The following is a 22,846-nucleotide window of genomic DNA, read 5'->3' as shown; positions in this document are numbered from 1 at the left end:
GATCATTGTTGTGCATCAGCTTGGTTTGCAGGGTATCACATGGGAAGATTTCATTTCCCGTGAGTTTTTCACAGCTTCAGTAGTTCATCAGGAGGTTGTCCATCATACCGGTGAACCTTCATATCAGCATGGAGGTCAGGAGGCAGAGACTACTAGTGTGCCAGTATATGTCACCTATCAGAGAGGCACGAGAAGATTGTTTGCAGCAGCAAAGCGAGTGTTATCTCCACCCGGTGTGGAAGGGGCCTCACTTCTAACATCAGCATCACAGATACAGGACAGAGGAAAGAGGCCAATGCAGGATGAGGGGCCTTCAGGTGAGTGGGACTTTATTCTTATTCAGGATGACGATACAGACATGGGCCCACAAAGTGCACATCTTAGAGAGATCATCCAGGAGCAGCAAACAAAGATCAAAGCCTTATCCCTTGACTTGGAGAGGGCTAAGTGGACTATGAAGTACTTGGAGCAGAGGAACAAACAGCTTGAAGATCAGCAAGAAATCATGGAGTTACAAAACATCTGCGAGAATCGCCAAGCTGCACAAAGGAGGAGGATTGAACTCACTTCATTAGAGCAAGAGATTAATGATGATCGGGAGTCTTGGCTCGAAAGAATCAATATCCACTTGGAGAGACTGTTGGACAAGGTCGATAGAGATAAAGCATTATTGATACATATGGTTTTCCATTACAGGGCATGACATATGAGTTCCAAGGCACGAATAAGGAATCTAAAGGCAAAATTGAAGAAGGCAACAAAGAAGCAAAAGAGGCAAAAGGAGCATGATCGACTCCAAATTTTGGCTGAAACTTCTTTGGCTGAGCATGGTACTTGATTGGGGACCTACAACCCAAATCTCAAGGAGTTTGGAGAAAAGTTTGTCAATTTTGAAATTTTTGGTTACAAAATAGGTTTTTCTGCCCAACGCGTAGCGCCACTTGGCGCGCGCATATAATTGGGAGGTCCTCTAGATGAAAACTTTGTATTTCTAATTTTTTCATCAAAATTTATGCATGCTCATGGATTACCTAAGTATTTCATCAAGTTCTGGGTTGCCTAAAGGGTCAAAACACCCTGAAAGTGACCTCTCTGCCACCTTTTACACCCACAGGAAGCAGTATTGGGAGATTGAAGTTTTGGAGGGGCAAATGACATCAAAATTCATAAATTCCACTTGGGTTGGAAAGTAGACAGGCAGGGCGCACACTTGGGCTCAATTTTAACTTCAGGAAGTGCCTCAAAATCAGCTACAAAGTGGCGCGACGCATACAGATTTTGGCGCGGTGCATAGAGAATTTTGGCCTGTTTTTCATTGTACAGCACAGAAATTCGCCCAATTTTGACCAGTTTTGCTTTTTGATGTTACTCTTGACCTTTCATGATGTAATTTGATAACTATGATGTAATTTTGGCACATTTTTACTTGTTCTAGAGGATTCATTCACTAAAAGGTGAAAATTAAATGAATGAATCAGTTTCCTAGCATATAGGGGTAAGTTGTTTGACTACCTAGATTTCAGTTCCTTGTTTATAATTAGTTCAAATAGCTCCTAGAATGATGAGCTCGACCCCTATAGGCAAGGGAATAGGTTTGGCTTGTCTATATTATGTAATTTGTAAGTCATTTTCATGGTTGGATACTTTGGATTGCTTGGCACTCTATTGTACATTTCATTTCTACAATTTTGGCAAAGGAAAGACCAGGTTTTGCAACACTTGTTGGGATCCATGTGGCTCTATGTTTTGATGGTGTGCTTCTCTATGTATTTGTAAGTTCACTGGTGTTTATGTGTATCATTTTCCCTTCTCTTTTCTTCTGCAATTAAACAAATGAGTGATTAAGGTAGAATTCATTGGACTGCTATGCTCTGCCTTGATTTTTTTTTTAATTCTACATGTTTTCGTCTGTTTCAGGAGGACTCTTGAGACCTTCTTTCCCTCATTAGCTCCTCACTGGTCTGATCCATCCATTCACTCAATCCAAAGCATCAAAACGATTGCCTTCTTTTCCCCAATCAGAACTCTGCAAAAACTAGGCCTCATCCCCAAACCCAAAATTTGCCTGTCCCTTTTTTCCAACAAAACCCCCAAAAACTTAAAGCAAATCCTTGCACTTCATACCTAGTCTAAAATTAGTTTGTATTTCAGTCATCTCAAGTCCCATCGATTATTTTTCGCTGAGATTGACCCGGACAGAGCCCTCTCCTATCTTCGTAGGGCTAGCTACGAGGCTAAGCGTGGTTTGATGTGGACCTAGAACCTTGTCTTTCAGCCTGAGGCAAATCTAGGCTCTAACACCATGTTAAATTTTTCTTAAACCTAGCACTCGATAAATCATTAACCTAGCAGATCGTAGATCTAATAAATAATTTACATAACTAAGTTCTTAACATTCAGAGGAACTAAAAATAAAATAACCAACATCATTTAAATGACACAAAAATTATGCCTAATCATTTTTTTCATTAAGAATCCAAACTCACTTAGGCTCCTTTCCTAGAAGGTAAGGCCACTCTACTCTCTTTCTTTGAATGGAAATGGATACAAGTACAACGAATGGAGGCTTGTGGCTCATAGGTTGTTATAGTGCACAAAACCTCTATTTTTTCTCTCTCCTTATCCACTCTCAACTAATCTGTTAATCTATATTAGATCATTATATTATTTTTCATCCATCTTGAAGCATTTAGAGATGAAAAAGTGGAGGAATTAGTGCATAGGACCATTTTTCTAGTGGTCCTAGTTTGGAAAAATTTTAGTCAAAACTTCAAGAGCCATTTTGAATGTGCATTATAGTAGCCTACAGGCCATAGGCCTTAATTCTTTGTACTCACATTCATTTTCTATTCAAAGAAAGAGAGTAGAGCGACCTCACCTTCTAGCCGGATTTTCTCCCAAAAGTGTTTCCCAAGTTGTATATTATGTCAATCATGGATTGTGAGTTGTTATTTCATTGTTCTCGATTTTCTACGTAATTATCATTTGTATGCATATGCGATAAATAATCATTTATATATAAAAAAATCTAAAGAGAAAAAACCTTCATAGTGTAGATTTCATATTTTTAAGTATTATTTTATCAGATATGTTATGATGAATTATCTAGTAGAATATACATGAAAGTTTATGGATAATATTGTTATAAAAGTAAGATTATTTGGGTGTATTGTGGAAATTTGCAGGGGATCTAGATCGGATAAGCCAAAATTCATAAAACCCTAGTCATGGTTGATGAATATGTGAATAACCCTTATGATCCTGCAAATGAGAGGTTTTTGTGGTTGGAAGCACAAGTTTTTGATATAAACAGTTATGTGAATCTCGTCATGGAAGTCCTAACCAATAAGCTTCTGCTATTTGGAGAAGATGGGGGTTCTAATGTAGAGGTCAATCAGAGGGGAGATCAAGAGATTTGGAAGAAATAAAGAATGAGTCGAAGAAAGGACCTGGAAAAAATAAACCTAGTTTGAATTTTGTGAACCATTCACAATCCTTGTTCAAAATGGAAGTGAAATTTGATATCAATCCATACCAAGGTTATAGAAACGCTCTAAATCTAAATCATTAGTTGTAGAAATTAGAACTTTATTTCATAGTTCATCGTATAGAGGAAGAACAAAAAATTTAAATTTTGTAGTGAAAATTAGAGGGCCATGCCTTGACCTGGTGGGAAAGCCACATAGAGACCTTGAGGTTGGAGGGAGATAATCTAATGACCAAGTGGTAGGAATTTAAAACCCTCATAAAGTCACAATTTTACCTTATCAATTATGTAGAGGACTAGTGGATTTGGTGGCACTACTTTAGGTAGAAGCAAGGCTAGAGTGTATATGAGTACACCACATAATTTAGAAAGATGTCCACAATGTTGAGTATCTCCCCAAAGAACCCATATGTACCCCTCAAGTATATATGGGGTATACACATCCATATGTGGAAACAAGTGATGTTTTTCATGCCCAAAATAGTGGATGAGGCTTGTGTACAGGCACAATACCTTGAGAAAATAGGCCTAAAGAAAGGGAAATCAAGTGGATCGAAGCATAACGAGAACTATGATGCTGATAAGGAGGGGAAGAAGAAATGGAAAGGGGGAAAAGATAAAAATATTGCAACCATAACACACCAGTGCAATGATCCCAAAACCATTGCAACCATTGTAACATTGGTGGACATACAAAGGAGAAGTGTTGGAACTTGCATCCATAACTTAACTTGAAGAATAAAAAGAAAGATAATAAGAAAAAGAATCTCATGGAAACTTATTTGACCAGCCAAGTTGAAAGAAACTAGGACACAGATGAGAATATAATATGTACATCAATATAGAAGGAAGTGAATTTGCGTAGCCTTCAACAACAACAAAAATAATGAAAATACTAGGCTCTTCCATATAAAGATATAGGTTAAAAAGACAAATATTGATGCTCTGTTTTAACAAAAATTGTAGGTGAATCTCATTTCAATAAATTTGGTCAAAAAATTAGGATTGTAAGTTCATGATCATCCAATTCCATATCCATTTGGATGGGTAAATAAGGATGTAGATATAAAGGTAACAACACAATGCAAAATTAGATTTGCTATTATTGCTTATTTTTTTGATCAAGTAGAACTAGATGTAGTTCCCCTTGATGTATGTGGGGTGGTGTTTGGAAGTCCCTACTTATACATGAGGGATGCAACCTTCATGTAGTGATCCATCTAGTATCTACTCATCAAGGATGAAAAATCGTTCGCCATCAACACGCACAAAGGCAAGTAAAAAATTTCACTAGTAAGTGCTAACCAAGCCAAGAAACTAATCATTTCTAGAGAGAAGTATGTTTTATTGTCTTTAAGAGAAAATAAATCTTACAAAGAATAAATGAGAAAAAAGGCATCCATGGAGGGTTGAACTAAGAAACATAAACAACAACTTGAAGTGTTTCTACAGGCATATGGGGATGTGTTCTAGGAGCCTAAAGGGCTACCACCCAAGAGGTAAGTGGAGCACAAGATCCAACTATTGTCAGACTCCCAATTACCAAACATTAGGTTGTACAAGTAGTTTTTTATAGAAGCAAGTGAGGTGAAGAAATAATTTTAGCAACTATATGAACATGGAATCATTCAAAAGAGTAGATCACCATGTGGGTCACCCATCATAATTGTGCCAAAGAAGGATGTAACTTGGTGAATATGTATAGATTACAAGGAATTGAACAAAATTATGCTCAAGAACATGTACCCCCTACCAAGAATAGATGATTTGTTAAATTTTGTAGCAAGAAAAATAATTCACCAAGCTTGACTTAAAGTTTGGATATCACTGAGTTCGAGTTAGATAAGAAGATACCTGGAATACCACCTTCAAAGCCAGGCAAGGTTTATATGAGTGATTAGTCATGCCATTTGACCTGTGTAATGCATCAACTACATTTATGAGGTTAATGAATGATATATTATGCCATTTATAGATTCATTTGTTATTGTCCATTTGGATGATATACTGGTATACAATGCTACCTGGGAGGAGAACTTCTCACATTTGATGCAGGTGATAAAGACATCAAATAAGCACCAACTGCTAGAAAATATCAAGAAGTATGAGTTTGCACAATAGTTTTTGGTGTATCTAGGATATGTGATAGGTGGAGGAGAGCAAAAACTAGATCCTACCAAGATGGAGGCCATCATGAAATGGTCATTTCCTACTAATATTTTTGAGGTTAGGAGTTTCGTTGGGGGTGTCATAATACTTGAGGAAATTCATAGCCTCATTTTCAGTGATAGCAACACCATTCCATGCCATAACAATAAGTGGCAAGATTTTCCAATGCGGAAAGGGTCAATAAAAGCCTTTGAGGAGCTAAATAATAATATCATTCAAGCACCAATTCTGGCATTAATAAACTTGCAACAACCCTTGGAAGTGGAGAGAAATGTGAGTGGGTATGTTATGGGAGTTATCTTGATGCTACGATTTTGAAGTATTTTCTATGGCAGTTTTTAACTAACCTACCTATGACAAGGAGCTCTATGCCTTAGTGTAAGCTATGAATAAGTGGAAACAATCTCTGATGGGAAATGAAATAGTGATCCATATAGATCATCAACCACTACAATACATGTAATACTAGAGTAAGATATAGTGGATTAGGCATTACAAGTGGGTGGGGTTTCTACAACAATTTCATTTAGTGATCAAGTATAAGAAGGGAAGCACAAACAAGTTGGTCGACATGCTTTCAAGGCCACCCACATCAAACATCACAACTTTGGGAGTTATGATGCACATGGAGAAATTCACCCATAATGCATATAGAGAGGCATATTAAGAGGATGAGGACTTCAAGGAGGTGTTTCAAGAATTGCAAATCCAAATTCATGTGCATGAGGGTAACAACATTGTTGATTACCATCTTTAGGATGGGTTACTCTACATGTTGGATAATTCATGTGTTCCTAAAGGTGAGCGATTACAGGTGATTAGAGAGGCTCACACCTCCAAGGTTGCAGGGAATTTTGGTGTAGGGAAGATAGTGGCCAACTTACAAAGGTATGTGTATTGGCCCAAGATGTAGGAACATGTAGTGAGGTTCATAAGAGGATGCATGATTTATTGTACCGACAAGCCTAGTAATAGGAAATAGGGTCTCTATGGTCCCTTACTTGTACCCACTCATCCTTGGGAAAACTTTTCCATGGACTTTGTGGGAGGTTTGCAAACAACTAGGAAGGGACATGACTAAGTGTTCATGGTACTTGACAGGTTCATGTGTTCTGGTGCCATGTAAAAGGACCATCAGTGGGAAATAAATAGCAAATTTGTTCTTTGGACATGCCTTGGTACACGTTGGGATACCAAGGACCATGGCTTCAAACAAGGACACAAGATTTCTTAATGCATTTTGGACTACATTATGGTAGAAGATGGACACAAAGTTAAATAGGTCTACAACATTCCATCCACAGACAAATAGGCAGAAAAAAATAGTCAGCAAGACTTTGTTGTAGCTTTTCAAGGGTTACAATCAAAAGCATCTGAATACTTGAGATTAAAATATGGTATATATACAACACTCTTATAACAGAGTAGTCCACACTTCTACTCGTAAGTCCCCATTTGAAGCTTGCTTTGGATATTTTCCACCCTCACCTTTGGATATTTCATATGGGAAGTAAGGAGTGAGGGAAGTCTTACAAGAGATGCCTTAAGGGCATAAATATTTGTATAAAAGATTAGGAAAATACATATATAGTGTTTTCGCCAATTTGACCCCAATTAGATCTTGGTTCCTTCTATCAATTTCGCCTTATGCCTCCTCTCATATTCTCACGATCGAAAATCTCTCCCTTGAATTTTCTTGTTTAACCTGCATTAAGTTGATTGTTATAGTAATCATTATAACTTATAGAAATTATTGCATTAAATAAAAATTGAAATTCTAATTTTAAATTGATTTTTTGCATTAAAAATACTATAACTATAAATTATAATTTTCATTATAATAATCATTATTATTAAAACAATTACGAAAATAAATAAAATAAAATGTAATAAATTAAAAAATTAAATAAACACAATGCAATTTAAATTAATTAATAAAACAAAATTTTATTAAATATCATATACATTTAAATAATTAAAATTTTAAATAAATAAATTCCTAATAAAATATAATATATAACAAACTTACCTCACTCCCTCATCCAAACTCACTTCCCTATCCAACTCATGTTTCATAAAAAGCAAAGGCATAAACTAATACCTATTACCTTACTCTCCCCTCGTACGAATTAAGATTCTCCACCACGTGTAATTAAGAAGAATGAAGCAGGGTTGGTAAAAGAATGATTTTTTTTGTTGAATTGAGGATTTTGTGATCCATATCCAGTTTATGAGAAGAGTTTTTGGCGAAAATCACATCCTAATTCATTTGTCGGCGCGTTTCGAACCAACGAGTGTGGTTCATTGTGAAGACGAGTTGAAGAACCAGATCATAGCTGCATGTTAAATAGAGAGCGCAGGTCCTCAAACGGTTAAATTTGACTGGGAAATAGCTATATTTGACTGGACAACTAGGCTGGACCAATGACTACTAAGTTTAACTGGGCACCAAGACCAAAAAATAGGGAGAGGAAAAAAATAATTATTTGATTAATTTTTATTTTTGTTTAGTTATATTTATTACTATATGCTACCGTATGAATTAATAATCTATTAATAGGCCTTTTAACTAAAATTAAATGGATAAATAGTTAGTTAATTAATTTAAGGGATAGTATGTTATATTTAATTGAATTCCAATAACTAATGAAACAAATTAATTTATAAAATAATAAGAAATATCTTTAATTCAATAACCCTTTAAATTAATTAAATAATGAACCCCTACTAACTAAAGAATGAGTTTTGTAAACCTTTCAACAAGCCTTAGTTATTGGGCCTAATGTGACCTCCCTTCCTCTCTCCTCCACGGACTCGATGAGGGAATAAATTATGTTTAAAAAAAATTCAAATAAGATTCAATACATATATTAAAATTCTTATATAATACATTAATTATATTTAATTCATATATATTATATACGTATTATTTATATATATATATATATATATGTATTATCTTATTTGAAATTCAAATTTATATATTATATATATTATTGAGATTTTATACAGGTAAGTTATTTACAAAATTATTTGAAATCTATGTCAAAGTAAAAAATTAGTTTATATATATATATATATATATATATCAGATTTCATTCATTTAAAATTTTTATTTCTAATGGTTGGATGAAGAAATTGTGCATGCATCGATGTAGCATGGGAGGAGATCTAAGATTTCATGACATGAATTGAGGCTTCTGTGATCCATAATATTAATACGAAGAGCTTCGGCGTAAATCACATAAAGAGAGACATTTGTCGAAGCGTTTCGAACCAACCAGTGTGGTTCATCGTCAGGACAACTTGTCCTGACGATGAACCACACTGGTTGGTTCGAAACGCTTCGACAAATGTCTCTCTTTATGTGATTTACGCCGAAGCTCTTCATATTAATTTCATGACATGGTTTATAAAAATGCAAGTCTTTAACATTTAAAAGGGAAAATCACATTAAATTTATTAAATTCAATATTTTGGATCCTATCTTGCGTTTCTGGATAATACATTCATGTTAAATACATCATTTATGACATAATGTTTTATATAGTGGGAAATTTTTTATTGTGTCTCACCTAAGATAAAAATTGAATTTCATTAATAATATAATGATATAATATTATGAGGAGAAAATTATGAAAGGATGAGTTATATTTTAATGTTTTTCCTTGGAGAAAAGTCGTAATTTCTATTAATGATAAGAAGTTACATTCTGTAGATGTTGTAGCATATGCAAATTGAGGCTAGATAGCCTTTTCATTTGCGTGTTAACAAAAACCAGAAAAACATAGTCTCCACGCAGAGAGCACTTGTGAGAATATCCCAAAAATGAGGTAACTGTCTCTTCACAATTTTAAATAAAAACTTCCAAAAATGGAAACTATCTCTTTGCCAAGAGATCATTACTGTACTATATGTTCATAATCTGCTTAAAATAAAAATAGAACAACATATATAATATATACAAGTATGTCAAAAACTTATGGCTCTTGTTGCATATGTAAGTCGATGAAGGGTCTATGAAAATGCTGATAGAAAGTTCCATCAATTTCTTCTTGAATTAACCAATCCTCTTCTTGCCTGTGCGCTACCTCCTTTGATAAGAAGTCTGCCCCTGTGTTGCACTCCCTGAAAATGTGATGATAGACAAATGTATCAAAAGATGATATAAGTTTGTGCGCCTCAGCCAAAATGTGCCTCAATGAATATGCAGAGCAATGAGATGTTCTATTTAACCAATTGCATACTAATTTGGAATCCCCAAAAAGTTGTAGATGAGTGCAATGTTTTTCGAGAGCAAAATGGATGAGGTGTTTAGCAGTAACAAGCTCAGCAAAATTATTAGTGCCTCTCCCCAATCTCATTTGTATTTTGAAGCAGTGGGATTCATTCAGGTACAAGATGCCCCCCCCCCCCCACAACCCTCCTCTTGGGCAGATCCATCAAAGTATGCCCATGGGATCGATTTATCGATGTGCTCTGGTTGAATATTCCTAGAGGGAGGGTTTGTTTCATCTTCAGGTATTTGATCAAAATCTGCCATAACCCTGGTTCTTATTGAGAGCCAGTGAGGGTCCTTGTGGTCGAAGATTGATTGGTTCCTCACTGTCCAAAAGGCCCAACACATCAATAACGGTATGTTCTTCTTGTCCTTTCCATTGTGTCCACTAATCTAGTTGATCCAAGCCTCAATTAAGTTCTTGCCCTACCAGGTTTTAGAGAGGAGTAATGAGCAGAGATGATGCTCCATTGATCAGAGATGATAGGGAAGTCTAGAAAGAGGTGCTCCGTGCTCTCCTCTCTTCTTCTGCAAAGGTGACACTGATATGGTCCATAAAAGGATCTCTTCATTAGATTAAGGCCTGTCGAGATCTTGTTGAATAAAATAGACCACATGGGAAAGCGCGATTTGGGTGCAGCTTTGAGTTTCCAGAGAGCTTTCCACCAAGGCTCGATGTGCTATGGTTTTGTAAGGTCCATTAGCTTCAGGTACCCTTCCTCAGGCAAATATTTCCCATGTTTTGCATAGGCCCATATGATTTCATCCTCGCCTTCTGATATCCAAATATGGGCTTGAGTTAGGGCCTCTGTAAAGTCGTACCAGGCCTGATGCCATTAAGCCGGTAGATGAATGTCAAGGGCCGATTTCCAGGCCTGTTGGAATAGAGTAGTGTTTAATGGATCGACTATGTGATAGATATAGGTAAGGCCTTTTCTGGATAAGTGTCTTATCATATCAACCGGTAGTCTATGGGCATTGTCGCGTCCTATCCAAGTATCAACACCAACACGAACATTGTTGCCTTCATGAATTCTCCACGTTAGACCTTCTCGAATGAGAGAGATAGTATTTAACACCGCCTTCCAAATGATAGAACTGTTGTTTCTGCTCCTGTGGTTCTGCTGGATCCATTCCATTATGTTTGTAGGGAAGATGTATTTAGCATAGGCAACCTTAGTCCAGAGACTTTGTGACGTAATGAGCTGCCAACCCAGTTTGGTGGCCAGAGCTCTGGCAAAGATGTCCAATCTCTTGATGCCCCAGCCTCCCCATTTTTTAGGCCTTGCAATAGTATCCCATTTAACCCATGCAAATAGTCTTCCCTGCTTGTTACCTTTCCATAAAAATCTACAACATATGTTTTGCAGTCTGGCTAGAATACCCCTAGGGATCCATGCCAAGGTCATCCAGTACACAGGTGTCGCTTCTAGGACTGCTTTGATAAGGACAAGCCTACCCGCTCTTGAGAGATATCTATGGTACCAGATGTTCAGATGTTTTTCTACCTTTGAGATGAGCCAAGTCCAATCTAATATTTTGTATCCCTGGGGTTTCAGTCTGAATCCAAGATATTTTAACCCTTTTTCAAGATTAAGGAGGGCGAAAGGAAACCAACGCATAACAAATTGCACTTCATGCTGAGAGCATCCAGTTGTAGTTAGGGTGGATTTTTTGACATTGATGACCATTCTTGTAGCCTGCTGAAAGAGGCCAAAAACATTCTGAAGGGCAGTTATGTCTCCAATGCTTTCGTTCAAAAATATAAGGACATTGTCCACAAATAGTAACTGAGTAAGAGAACAGTTTTCCATGATCTTAATGCCCACAATTCTACCCCTTCTATGTTCAGCACTTATGATTCTACTTAGGCCTTCCATTATAAGGAAGAACAATAGGGGGGAGAGAGGGCACCCTGCCTGAGTCCCTGCTCGGCACAGAAAAACAAAGTAGCAGCGCCATTCAGAAGGACACTGTATGAGACATTAGAGATGCAGCACATAACCCATTTGATATATATAAAAGGAGATCCCATATGAGTAAGAAGCAATTGGATGTATAACCAATTTTCCCTATCAATTGCCTTTGATAAATCAACTTTTAGAATCATTCCTTTCAAGTTCCTTAAGTGAACAGAGTGAAGCAGTTCTTGGGCAATACCAATGGCTTCATGAATTTGTCTATGCTAGAGAAATGAAAATTGCTCAGGGTAGATATGGGTCGAGAGGACAGGTTTGAGTCGATTAGCAATGATTTTGGCCATAATCTTATAAAGGCAATTGAATAAGGAGATAGGGTGAAAATCATTAAAAGATCAGGGCTTATTGGATTTGGGGATGAGTGCAATGAACGTTGACTTGATAGCCGAGGACATCCTCCCAGATTTTCGGCAGTCCTCCACCACTTTTAGCAGGTCATTCCCCAGAATATCAAAGAAAGCAATGTAAAATTCTATGGTCCATCCATCTGGACCCGGACTCTTATCTTTTTGGAAGCCTTTTATGGTGGCCTCAAGTTCCCCCAAAGTTACTTCCTTTGTAAGCTCATCCGCTTCCTCCTACTCAACAAAACGACGGAAGAGTTCTATAGTGCGCATGACCTCCAGAATGTTGGCACTTGAGGGGGCCTTGTATATGCCTTTAAAATGTGAGATGGCTAAGGAGGCCAACTCTCTCTTTAGTATTTGGGATCTCTGCTTGATGAGGAAAGAGTTGTGCTCTTTTTGTTCTTGAGAGGAGTAGATGCCGTCTGATTTTTCTTCAAGGGTTGAGATGGCTAGTTCTACTTGTCTTAAAGTATTGTCATCTTGCTCCCTTTTCTTGTGCACCCATTCTCTGGAAATGCCCTTTAATTCCTTTATATTTCGTACAAATCCCTCAGCAAAGTCTTCATCATTTGAGATCGGATGGGATTGCCAGAAATCAGTGATCAGCTTGATGTAGGAAGGATCCCTGAGCCATGTGGAGTTAAATTTAAAAGGAGCTTTGATTTTGTGAGAGCAGTCATCCAGCTCCAGATATATAGGACGATGATCTGATAATCCTCCTGTGCCTACCCATTGTCTGATACAGGGGTGTATGGCATGAAAGGCTTCCTTGATAAGAAAGCGATCCAATATTCTAGCCAGGCTTTGATCACCAATTCGGTGGTTTTTCCAAGTGTACTGGATCTTGGATGATGGAATGTCAATCCAGTGGTGATCCTCTAGCATGTTCACAATGACATCAGTTAATGAATCTACCTGAGCCATATGTCCCCATGATTCCATGTACCCCAAAGAGAAGTTTAGATCACCTCCAAGGATGATGTTGTCAGCCTGCATGAGGGATTTGCTAAATATCCTTCTCCAAAAAACCTCCCAGTTTTGACAGGGACCATAAACATTAATTACTCTGATTTCAGTCTCCAGGGCCTTAGAGTAGATGTCAGCCCCAATAAATCCTCCTCCTCCCCAGATATTCCTCAGATCGATTGTCTAGTTCTGAAAACCAATTTCAACACCCCCATATCTCCCTGATACATCCAGTGCATGAAAAGTCCAGCCCGGCATCCACGATTACAGTAATGGGGTAATCGTGCTAGACACATAGGGTTTCTTGTAAGAAAATCAAGTCAACCAGAGCAGTTGTGAAGAGTCTCTTCAGGACTAGTTTTTTCTCAAGGCTAGCCAACCCTTGACAATTAAAAGATAAAATCTTCTTGGGCACAGGAAGGGAGCAGGACAGAAAATATTGTCCTACCGGGTGAAGGCTCAAGTGATCCCTCGAGGCAGAGAGGGGGGATGAGGGGAAAGGGGCAGGAGGGGCCATAGAATGATTGTGCAAATGAGATGAGAGATATGTAAGAGATGCAGAAAGATGTGATGCAGAAGCATGAGGAAAAAGAGACATACCCGATGAGAATACATCACCCTTGGTAGCCCTAGAGCGCGTCATAGGAGGAGAGGGAGGTTGGATAGGAGTCTTGCCTCACTTCTTCTGGACTGGTGCAGTTGGTGCCTCAACAGTATCCGATGTCTTGATCTGCTCCTCCGTATGGGTCTCTGCTGCTGGTGGTGGAGGTTGTTCTGCAGGGGGGTCCAACTCCATTTCTTGTGTGCCCAGTTTGTTTTTCCTGAGGAGGGGGCATGCCCTGAAGAGGTGACCCACCTGATGACATCTTCTGCAACGATATGGGATTCCTTCATAATCAAGCAACTATTTGCGCTAGGAGGCTCTCCACTGAATCGTGATATGCTCCTGTAGACCTCCTCTGGTGTCCAAATGAACTAGGATCCTTGCATAAGCCATCATGCTTGTAGTCTGGTAGGATTTATCATACTCCATGAAAGTGCCTAAAGAATTCCCGATCCTTTTGAATATGTCCTCAGACCAATATTGCAGAGGCAGGCCTGGAAGCCTGATCCAGATAGGGCCGACTCCGATTTGCTCAGTCTCTGGATTGAAAAGAGGCGTCCAACGCTTTAGTAACACGAGTGCATGTTCAAAGTGCCAAAAGGAGGAAAGGACCCAACTCGTATGATCTACCCTTGCGAATCTCAGCACGAACCACCCCCTTACAAAGGTTTGGACAAAAGGGATGTCCACCAGGTGTTGTCCCCAAATTTCTGTAGCCCAGGTCTTCAATCGAGCTGCCGAGTAGCTCCTGCCTTTGATTCTGCCCACCAGAACCCTATCTGCATAATCCATCATGTCTCCCCACTGAATATCCTCTTCAAGCCATAAAATGACGTCTCCTACCCTAGACTTGAAACACTTCTGTTTCTTCTGTGGTCGAGTCACTGGGATATTGGGTTGTTCAGAAACCCTCGCCGAATCAGGGACCTCAATCGAGGGACTAGGGTTTGTTGGAATAATATGGATGGCCTCTAAAAGTGGGGGGACAGAGGAGAAACAACCTAGGGGGGAGCATGGGAGGAGGAAGGGTTGGGGTCAACAAGTGGAGGAGCAGCGGAGGGAGCTTCAACGAAAGGCTCAGACGAGTGGGTCGGCGGGGCAGATGACGGGCCTTCCAGCTCTGGGGAAGGGTTGATACAGCCAGTGAGAAACCCCAGGGTAGCCAGGGACGACGGTGAGAAAGCCGGCCAAGTCGAGGGTTCCTCTAGTAGCACAGAATCAGTGTGAGCAGGTTCAGAGAGCTGGGGGTAAACTTTGAAATTTCCAGAAAACCCTTCACTATAGTTTAACATACCTTCTGAGGCAGCATACGTGGACTGCCAGATGGAGCCTTCCTCCAGTGGATCCTCTGAATAATCAACTGCATCAATATCCATACCGACAGCTGCACTAAAATGTGGGCTAACTGCCTCGAACAAGCTGGTCGATGGAAAACAGCATCGACAGGAATGAAATGGTAATAGTAGTGCAAAAAACCCGAGGAGTAGGTTCCAATGCAAGGAGTTGGTAACAGTCAAAACCCTCAGGTGAAATGTGAAAAGAGAGAGCGACCTGACAGCACAAAACCCTCGCGGTGAAAAACGATAATGTTAAATCCCAGCTCGAAAAGTGTAAAAATGAAAATGGTAGGGTGTGTTCCCAAAAGCTGACGAGGGTAGCTGCAGGTCGAGTGACTGACGGCTGCAGTACCCTGTACCCCTCAACTGTTCCGTTTCGCCTTTTTCCGTCTCGTTCGTTCCATCCTGAAACCCTCCATCGCTCAACTCTCCTCTTTCAACTAATCTTTAACTTCACAACAACCTTGATATAAGGGGCAACGATTTAAGTCGAATGAAAGGAATGAGCATTCTTGTGGAAATCCTGAGAATAGATAACGAAAAAGGAGAGAACCCCTAATCGAGATGTGGAGGGCAATGGTGGGCAGAGGGAAGAGAGTCTGGACAGATGGTGTGGCGGGCAGAGGTAAGCGAGGCTAGATAGATGGCAGGGGAGCTGACCCAAGTTATATTTTAATTTCATTTATTATAATGTTTTATATTTGAGAATTAATTTATATATTTTATTTTAATGCAGGAAATATTATTTAAAGGATTTTTAACATGGAGGATTTGAGTGGAGATTTATTTAAATAATGAAATTTGTATTACATTTAGTCAAAAATATTGTTATTACGAGAACTAAAATTGAAACGAACTTCCATACATTTAAAAGAAGATGTAGAAGATTGTTGAGAGAGATTTTTGGCAGGTTGGAGGATGATAGCTTTGAGGAAGAAGACTTTAACTATTACAACCATCTTGTACATGCTGCAAATGGTCTCCTTCACTATGACATGGAGGTTTTATTAATGATATTATAATTTATTTCTTTTATTTTCTTCCCCTGTGTTCTTTTTAATTTCAATTTTTATGTATTGGTTCATTGTTCCAGAATGGTATCCATTATTCTCGAATATATTAAATGATTTTAAATACTTTGGAATACTTGATATTTAGGGTTTTAAATCATATTTTGAGTTTATTAGTTGCAGGTTTAATTCCATGAATACATGATATTTAGGGTTATGTGCACTGTAAATTCAAAAGTCATAAAAACTAGTTCTTTAAATTTTATTTCATTTTTAATTTTATTCTTGTTTTCACTATTTTCCCTCACTAGAAAACGTGAAATTATTAGTCATTATTTGACTTGTTCAAATTGTCTAATGTTTCACACATTACATTTAATTTAATGTTTCTCTAATATTTATTATTGGAAATTATTAAATTAAATTATTCTAATTGTTATGCAGGTTGAATAATGATAATACTTGATGTTATGTTATTTAAACCACATAGTTTAACACAAATGTGCTTTAATTTCTTTATTTTATTTTATTTTAATTTTATTTCTCACTAATATTTGTGAATTATGATATATATTAATTTACTTCATTTGTCATTAATGAAGTTTTTATTTAATAAGTTTTCATGAGTTATGTACCTACCATCTATTTTTTTCAAAAAACATTATTTTATTTAAAATACTCTTTATTCAATAATCTGGCCTATTTATTAGCTTAATTAGAAAATCTATTTAAGTTACACTATTTTTGTTACACAATATTTTGTCTCACCTCTTGTTCACTTCCTGTTCCACACCCAAAGTGCCAAAATGTTGACAATTGTGAATTGTATTCATCATGAAACACATACTGAAACATCCCTGAAGAATAGAAAAAAACTACCCTAAGACAATTATGGAGAAGGTTGACTGAAACCCTAAATTTCAAGGCCAACGCGCTTTGCTCCACTGCCTACTTGTGCTGATGGAAGGATGTAGTTCTTTGACCTAGCGCTGCCAGCACAGGTTTTGATATTAAAAGTTGCACAAAACCTCTTATGGCAAGCTTTCTCAAAATGGAGGAGAAGATTCGTATGTTGGAAACTTCGAGAAACAATGAGCTGGCTATTCTTGAGTAGAGATATGGTCGAGCTCTCACATTTGGAGCTCTTAATCCTACCTTTAAGGGCCTTCCCCTTGAGATGTGGACCTTCCTCCCTCTTTAATGGATCCCTAACTCCCTCTCCCTTACTATAAATCAAATCCCTTCCATCCCCAAATGGTTGGTCATTGATTGCCTACATTCCTATGTTGAGATTATGCCTAAATGATGCCCATCTAACTTGGAGAAGGAGTGATTGAAGAGTCTTGGCTTGGACTTGGAAATTCACCAAAAGGAGGTCTCCAACATTAAGGCAATGGTTGTATGCTTCTTTTTTTGATTCATTAATATTTACACCTGATGTTCACTTTCCATAAATGTCTAAATGTTTAGGCATTTATCTTGATACTCCTTGATTTATTAAGTAGTTTGTGTTTGATATATGCCATGTATGCTCTTGTGTCTTGTATTGTATTTTGATCTCACTTGCAGGTAATTGGACATAAAGAACAAGCAAGGAGAGAGCTTGGAATCTAGGAGATCGAAGCCATCACCAAAGGATTGAGCAATTAACATAAGAGCGATGTAGGTTTCTCCTTCTCTCTCTATTTTTAAAAATAAGCTAGGAAAGTCTGCATTAGTTTGTTCAATTTGTTGCTAGACCCACTCATTGGGCTAGAGATATCGCCTATGTCCACAAAGGGGATTTATCTTCACAATAAAATGGTGACCCCATTGGGGAAGTTATAGCCTCTTCAATCTCTTTTATTGATTTGGTCTTTTGATCACTTTGACCAACCATTGAGTTCTCAGTTAGTTTGAGCCTGTACAAGTATGCACATTAACTGATTACTACCTTAGAGTTTTGAGTCTGGATTTGTTTTTGAAATCTTTCTTATTTTTTCCATATTCCTCACCCAACGCATTTTTTTATCTTCACAGGTGCACCGCTAGCACATTTTTACTTGGAATAGTCGCGTTGATCTCCATTTCAGCACGGATTTGGTTATTACATTTGCGCCGATCTCAGATTTTTGGAAGAAATAAGAGTTTCCCTATGAAAATCTACTGTGACTTGGCCCCTGAGGTCTTTTTCCTGTCTTTTGTGATTGGATTCATTAATGTCTTACCTGGTCATCTTCGTTATATAGAAACTTTTTGTCTCTTTGGATTTTCAAGTGCTTGGAGTGAAATTGGATCGATTCTAGGGTTTTAGGTCATTTGATTGTCACTGGTTTCTTGTGAGTGTCATTGAGATATTGATTTGTTGGTTAGATCTTGTTTTCTGAATAAGTCATTCAAAACATCAATTTACATTGGTTTTAGCTTGTCTTTTAAAAAGTTGTTTTTCGATTGCATTAGGTCATATTGCATTTGGAAACCATCTTTGTTTTCTGTCAAGCATAGATTAGATTGTTTGATTTACAAGCTGAAAAGAGTGCATTGTTTATTTGTTCAAAAGGGAAAAGTGAAAGTTATTTTCATTTGAGTGATTTTGAATTCGAATTGGTGTTGCTTTGATTGATGCATTAGTTGCATTAAAGGCATTTGAATCAAATTTTCATTTTTCTTTAGTTGATGCTTTAGTTGCATTAGAGCATTAACAGAATCAAAGAAAAACATCATTTATATGAGTGCATCTTAGTGAAAGTAAAGATCATTTTTCTTTTGAAAAGTTGCAGTTAGGATTGTGAAAAGTGAAGATTGTTTTGCTTTTGATCATTGCATTTGGAAAGTGAAAGTGAAAGTTAATGGAAGGCATCTTTTTTGATGTAGTATTGCTTGAAATTTCTTCCATTTATTAGTCTAGCTTTCATTGAAGTGGAAATTTTTCTTTTTCTCATATAGTTGCATCTTAGGGATTCAGGTGACATCGTTTTGAGCCCAAAATCGAAACATAATTCAAGATAAACGTAAAATTTTATCAATTAACCTAAGGATCATTTGGAACCTAATGCCAACATTTAGAGGCCTAGGCTAGAGACATGTTCCAGCGTTAATAAACCTAGCAACTCTCATTATTTGCCAGCATTGTATCCCGGGGGTGAAACCACGTTCCACATACGAAAGTATATAGGATCGTTCTCCAGTACTCTTAGGTATATCGGAGGTGCTTCCCATAATTAAATACATTTAAAATAATACCTTAATATCCAGTCAATAAATAGTCACCAAATACATAAATCTTGAATCAATACAATATGCAAAGCAAACAATCCACTATACAACTTAATTTCCCATATGCACCTGAGAGATACTTCCAACCAAATGGTTTTTAGAGATATTGAGAGAATTGAGAATCCTTATCCTGGTTATTTATCGGGGTATGGATCCACTGAGCTCATTCCTACTCAAATATATGAAGGCCAAGAGCTTACAATAACTTATATCAGGAGGTATCACTCCAGAAAATCTGTTACTACTGAAATCCATCTTGGACAACTACTTCAAATGGCCAATCTATGACAAACACTGTCGGTGAAATCATTGCGAATTAGAAGAAGGATTAACTCATTTCCATTGAGAAGAAGGATTTGCAAGCTAGAGAAGCTTCCTATGAATTCTGGAAGTGGACCAATGAGATTGTTATTAAACAAGCTGAAACGACCGAAATTAGAGGTCAACATAAATTTAGCCAACATGCTACCACTTAGATAGTTGTTATGAAATTCAAGCATCTCCCACTCAAGTAATTACGTTCCACTTATGGAAAGTAAATGGGAATTCTCTCATCAAATGATTATGCATTAGACAACGCTAACACGCACTTGTGTTCCCCGTACCGTTGCGTATATATTGGGAGACCTCACTAGGTTTCTATCCTTTAGCCATAGGTAACCGAGTCAGTCGCCTTGTAAATGTGATACACCAAACACATCATTCAAGGAGATTGGTCACAATACGTTAATTCCTTGGTTTCAGCTAAGGTGTATATAGCGGTTCACGGATACTTGATAAACCCTCTTGCCTAGATTAACCTTTTTTATTTATTTTTTGTTTTAAGTTCTAAAATTTACTACCCATGATAACATTTCTTATCCATGCAGTTCTCCTTGGCCTGATTATTCCTTATTAATGGTAAATTTTAATTGAAGCTCGAATAAATCACCTCCCCTCTTTTTATTTTTGAGAAAAGGTCATTGTGGCATAACCGCCGAGTTCACCTTATCTATCCCCTTCACAATCTGACATTGAAGGGTCACCACAAGAATTCCACCCTGAGATTCTAGAGTCACTTGAAGTTCAAGTTTTTTAACTTGGAATTGTCCTGATTATTCAATCGCTTGCTTCTCGTCCTCCACCTCGAGATTCGATGTCATCATCTCAGGAATCTGACCCAAAAATTCCTAAGGAACCTCAACGGTTTTTGTTGTTTCCCTTGAATCCGCTTTACGATCCTTTGATAATATCTCCTCAATGACCATATAATATGTTTGATAATCACAACATATGTTTGGAGCCTTCTCGTCGATCATCACGGATTCCCCCTCACCAATTGTTCCCCCCATGGCATCAAAAGGTGAGATTTCAACCTCTCCTCGAGATCCTCCTCTGAAATTATTGAAATCTAATACTCTGAGTCTTGGTGATAAATCTAAATATCACTTTCTTCCTGAAGGCTTTCCTTATGTGTCTTCTCCTCATATGGGGAGTGGGCCAACTCCACCATCTGAAAGTAGTGAACCTTTGTTCCCACCAGGTTATACCTCTATTGCTCATTTAGTTTCAAGTACTCCAAGTTTATCTTCACTTTGTCATGATTCAATATGGTATCTGGCATTACGCCTAGCTCTGGCCCGTTTGTTTCGAACGTGGCCTCCCAAATTCCTATTCCAATTTTAGTTTCTTCAGTTCCTATTCAACCTTCGGTCATGGTTGGGACAATTAATGTCCCTATTTGTTATTCAACTCCTCTTTTGACCTCTATAGTGGTTACACCTCCTCCATTGAGTGGGAAATATGTACCACCCCCTATCCCACTGCATGGGGGGTAACCACCTCCTCCATATATACCTCCTGTTTCTGGTGGAACCTATATGAGTGGATCTCAAACTCATGTTATGGGGGCAAGTCAGAATTTTGGTAACATTCCTTCTGGATTTGGTCAAATTCCTTATCAACAACCCCTTTTGGCTCAGATACCTTACCAACAGCTATACCCTCCCTAACAACCTCAGAATCCACCTTTCAATCCACAAGTAGGATCCTAAAGGCAGTCTAGTCCTAATCCCTCATTTGGGTCATTTGGATAGTTTCAGTCTACTTCTGGAACTTATCCTTTAGGATCTGGTAATCCTTTGCAACAAAAAGGAACCTATCAATATCAACAAGGAACATATCAAATTCCAGAAGGAAGCCACTAACAACAAGGACCTTACATGCAACAATAGTATTATCAACAACCTTTTTAGCAGCAAGGGAAACCATTGTAGCAACAAGGCCAACCATTGCAGCAACAAGGTCAACCCTTTTATCAACAGGGTCAACCTTCGTAGCAGCAAGGTCATCCATTGCAGTAGCAAGGTCAATCATAATATCAACAAGGTCAGCAGTTGCATCGGCAACCCTATGCTCAATACTCCTCAGAGGCTATTTATCCACCTTATGGTTCTCAATGGCCTGTGGCAGGTCAATATCAACCTTTTCCTGGTCAGAACCCACCTTTGTGGGGGAAAACTCAACCTTTATATGATCAAAATTCCTCCCAGTGGGGCAATATCAAAATCCCTATGGTCAAAATCCACCACTATGGGGGCACAATCAGTACCAACAAGGTTGGAATCCTCAATATGGAACTTATAGAAGGCCTTTCATGCCTTTTAATCCTCAATTATTGTTCTTAGCAACTTTGGAGTTACCGGATGTGTCGAGGCTCACAAATGACCCAATACTTCATTCACTGTATTGGCCTCTGGTTCCTACCAAAATTCCTAGTGATTGTCCAAAATTCAAAGGAAAGTCTGGAGAAGACCCCCAAGCTCACGTCATGACCTACCATTTATGGTGTTCATCTAATCTTGGATCGACGATTCTGTTTGACTACGTCTTTTTTAGTGAACCCTAACGGGTGCTATCACCAAATGATACATCGAGTTACCTCGAGGTGCCTTTCAAGATTTCAATAATTTGGCTATGGATTTTCTTACTCACTTCCAGCTACCAGTTCAATATGAAACTCGTACCCATATCCTAACGTATTTGAAACAGAATATTGCTACCCATATCTCTGATCATATCCATGAAAGGAGACGTCAGTGTCATCTTATCAAGTTCGATATTCCCGATGAACTTTTAACTGAATGTTTTGCCAAATAATTCGTCAATAAAATTGCTAAGGACATAGTTATGGGTGGTTGTGTGACCGAAGATCAAGCCATTGCCCATGCCCAGTATCTAGATCTGGTATATTCCCAATCTAGCATGTTGTATGATCTCTTGCCTGATGCTTTGAGACGTCAACTGATCTGGCATCTTCTAAACCTATGGAAACCCCACCTGTTGATGGTATTATTGGGTCAGTAGCTCAAACTCCTAGTAATGCTTCTTCTGCTTCTACGAAGTAGAAATCTACTGCAGCTACTGCACCTTCT

This window comes from Pinus tabuliformis, chromosome 3_2 (assembly GCF_031772625.1).
Source record: "Pinus tabuliformis cultivar Carrire ecotype Pingquan chromosome 3_2, CPIR1, whole genome shotgun sequence".
NCBI lineage: Eukaryota > Viridiplantae > Streptophyta > Pinopsida > Pinales > Pinaceae > Pinus > Pinus tabuliformis.
Note: the sequence above shows the minus strand (reverse complement) of the source record.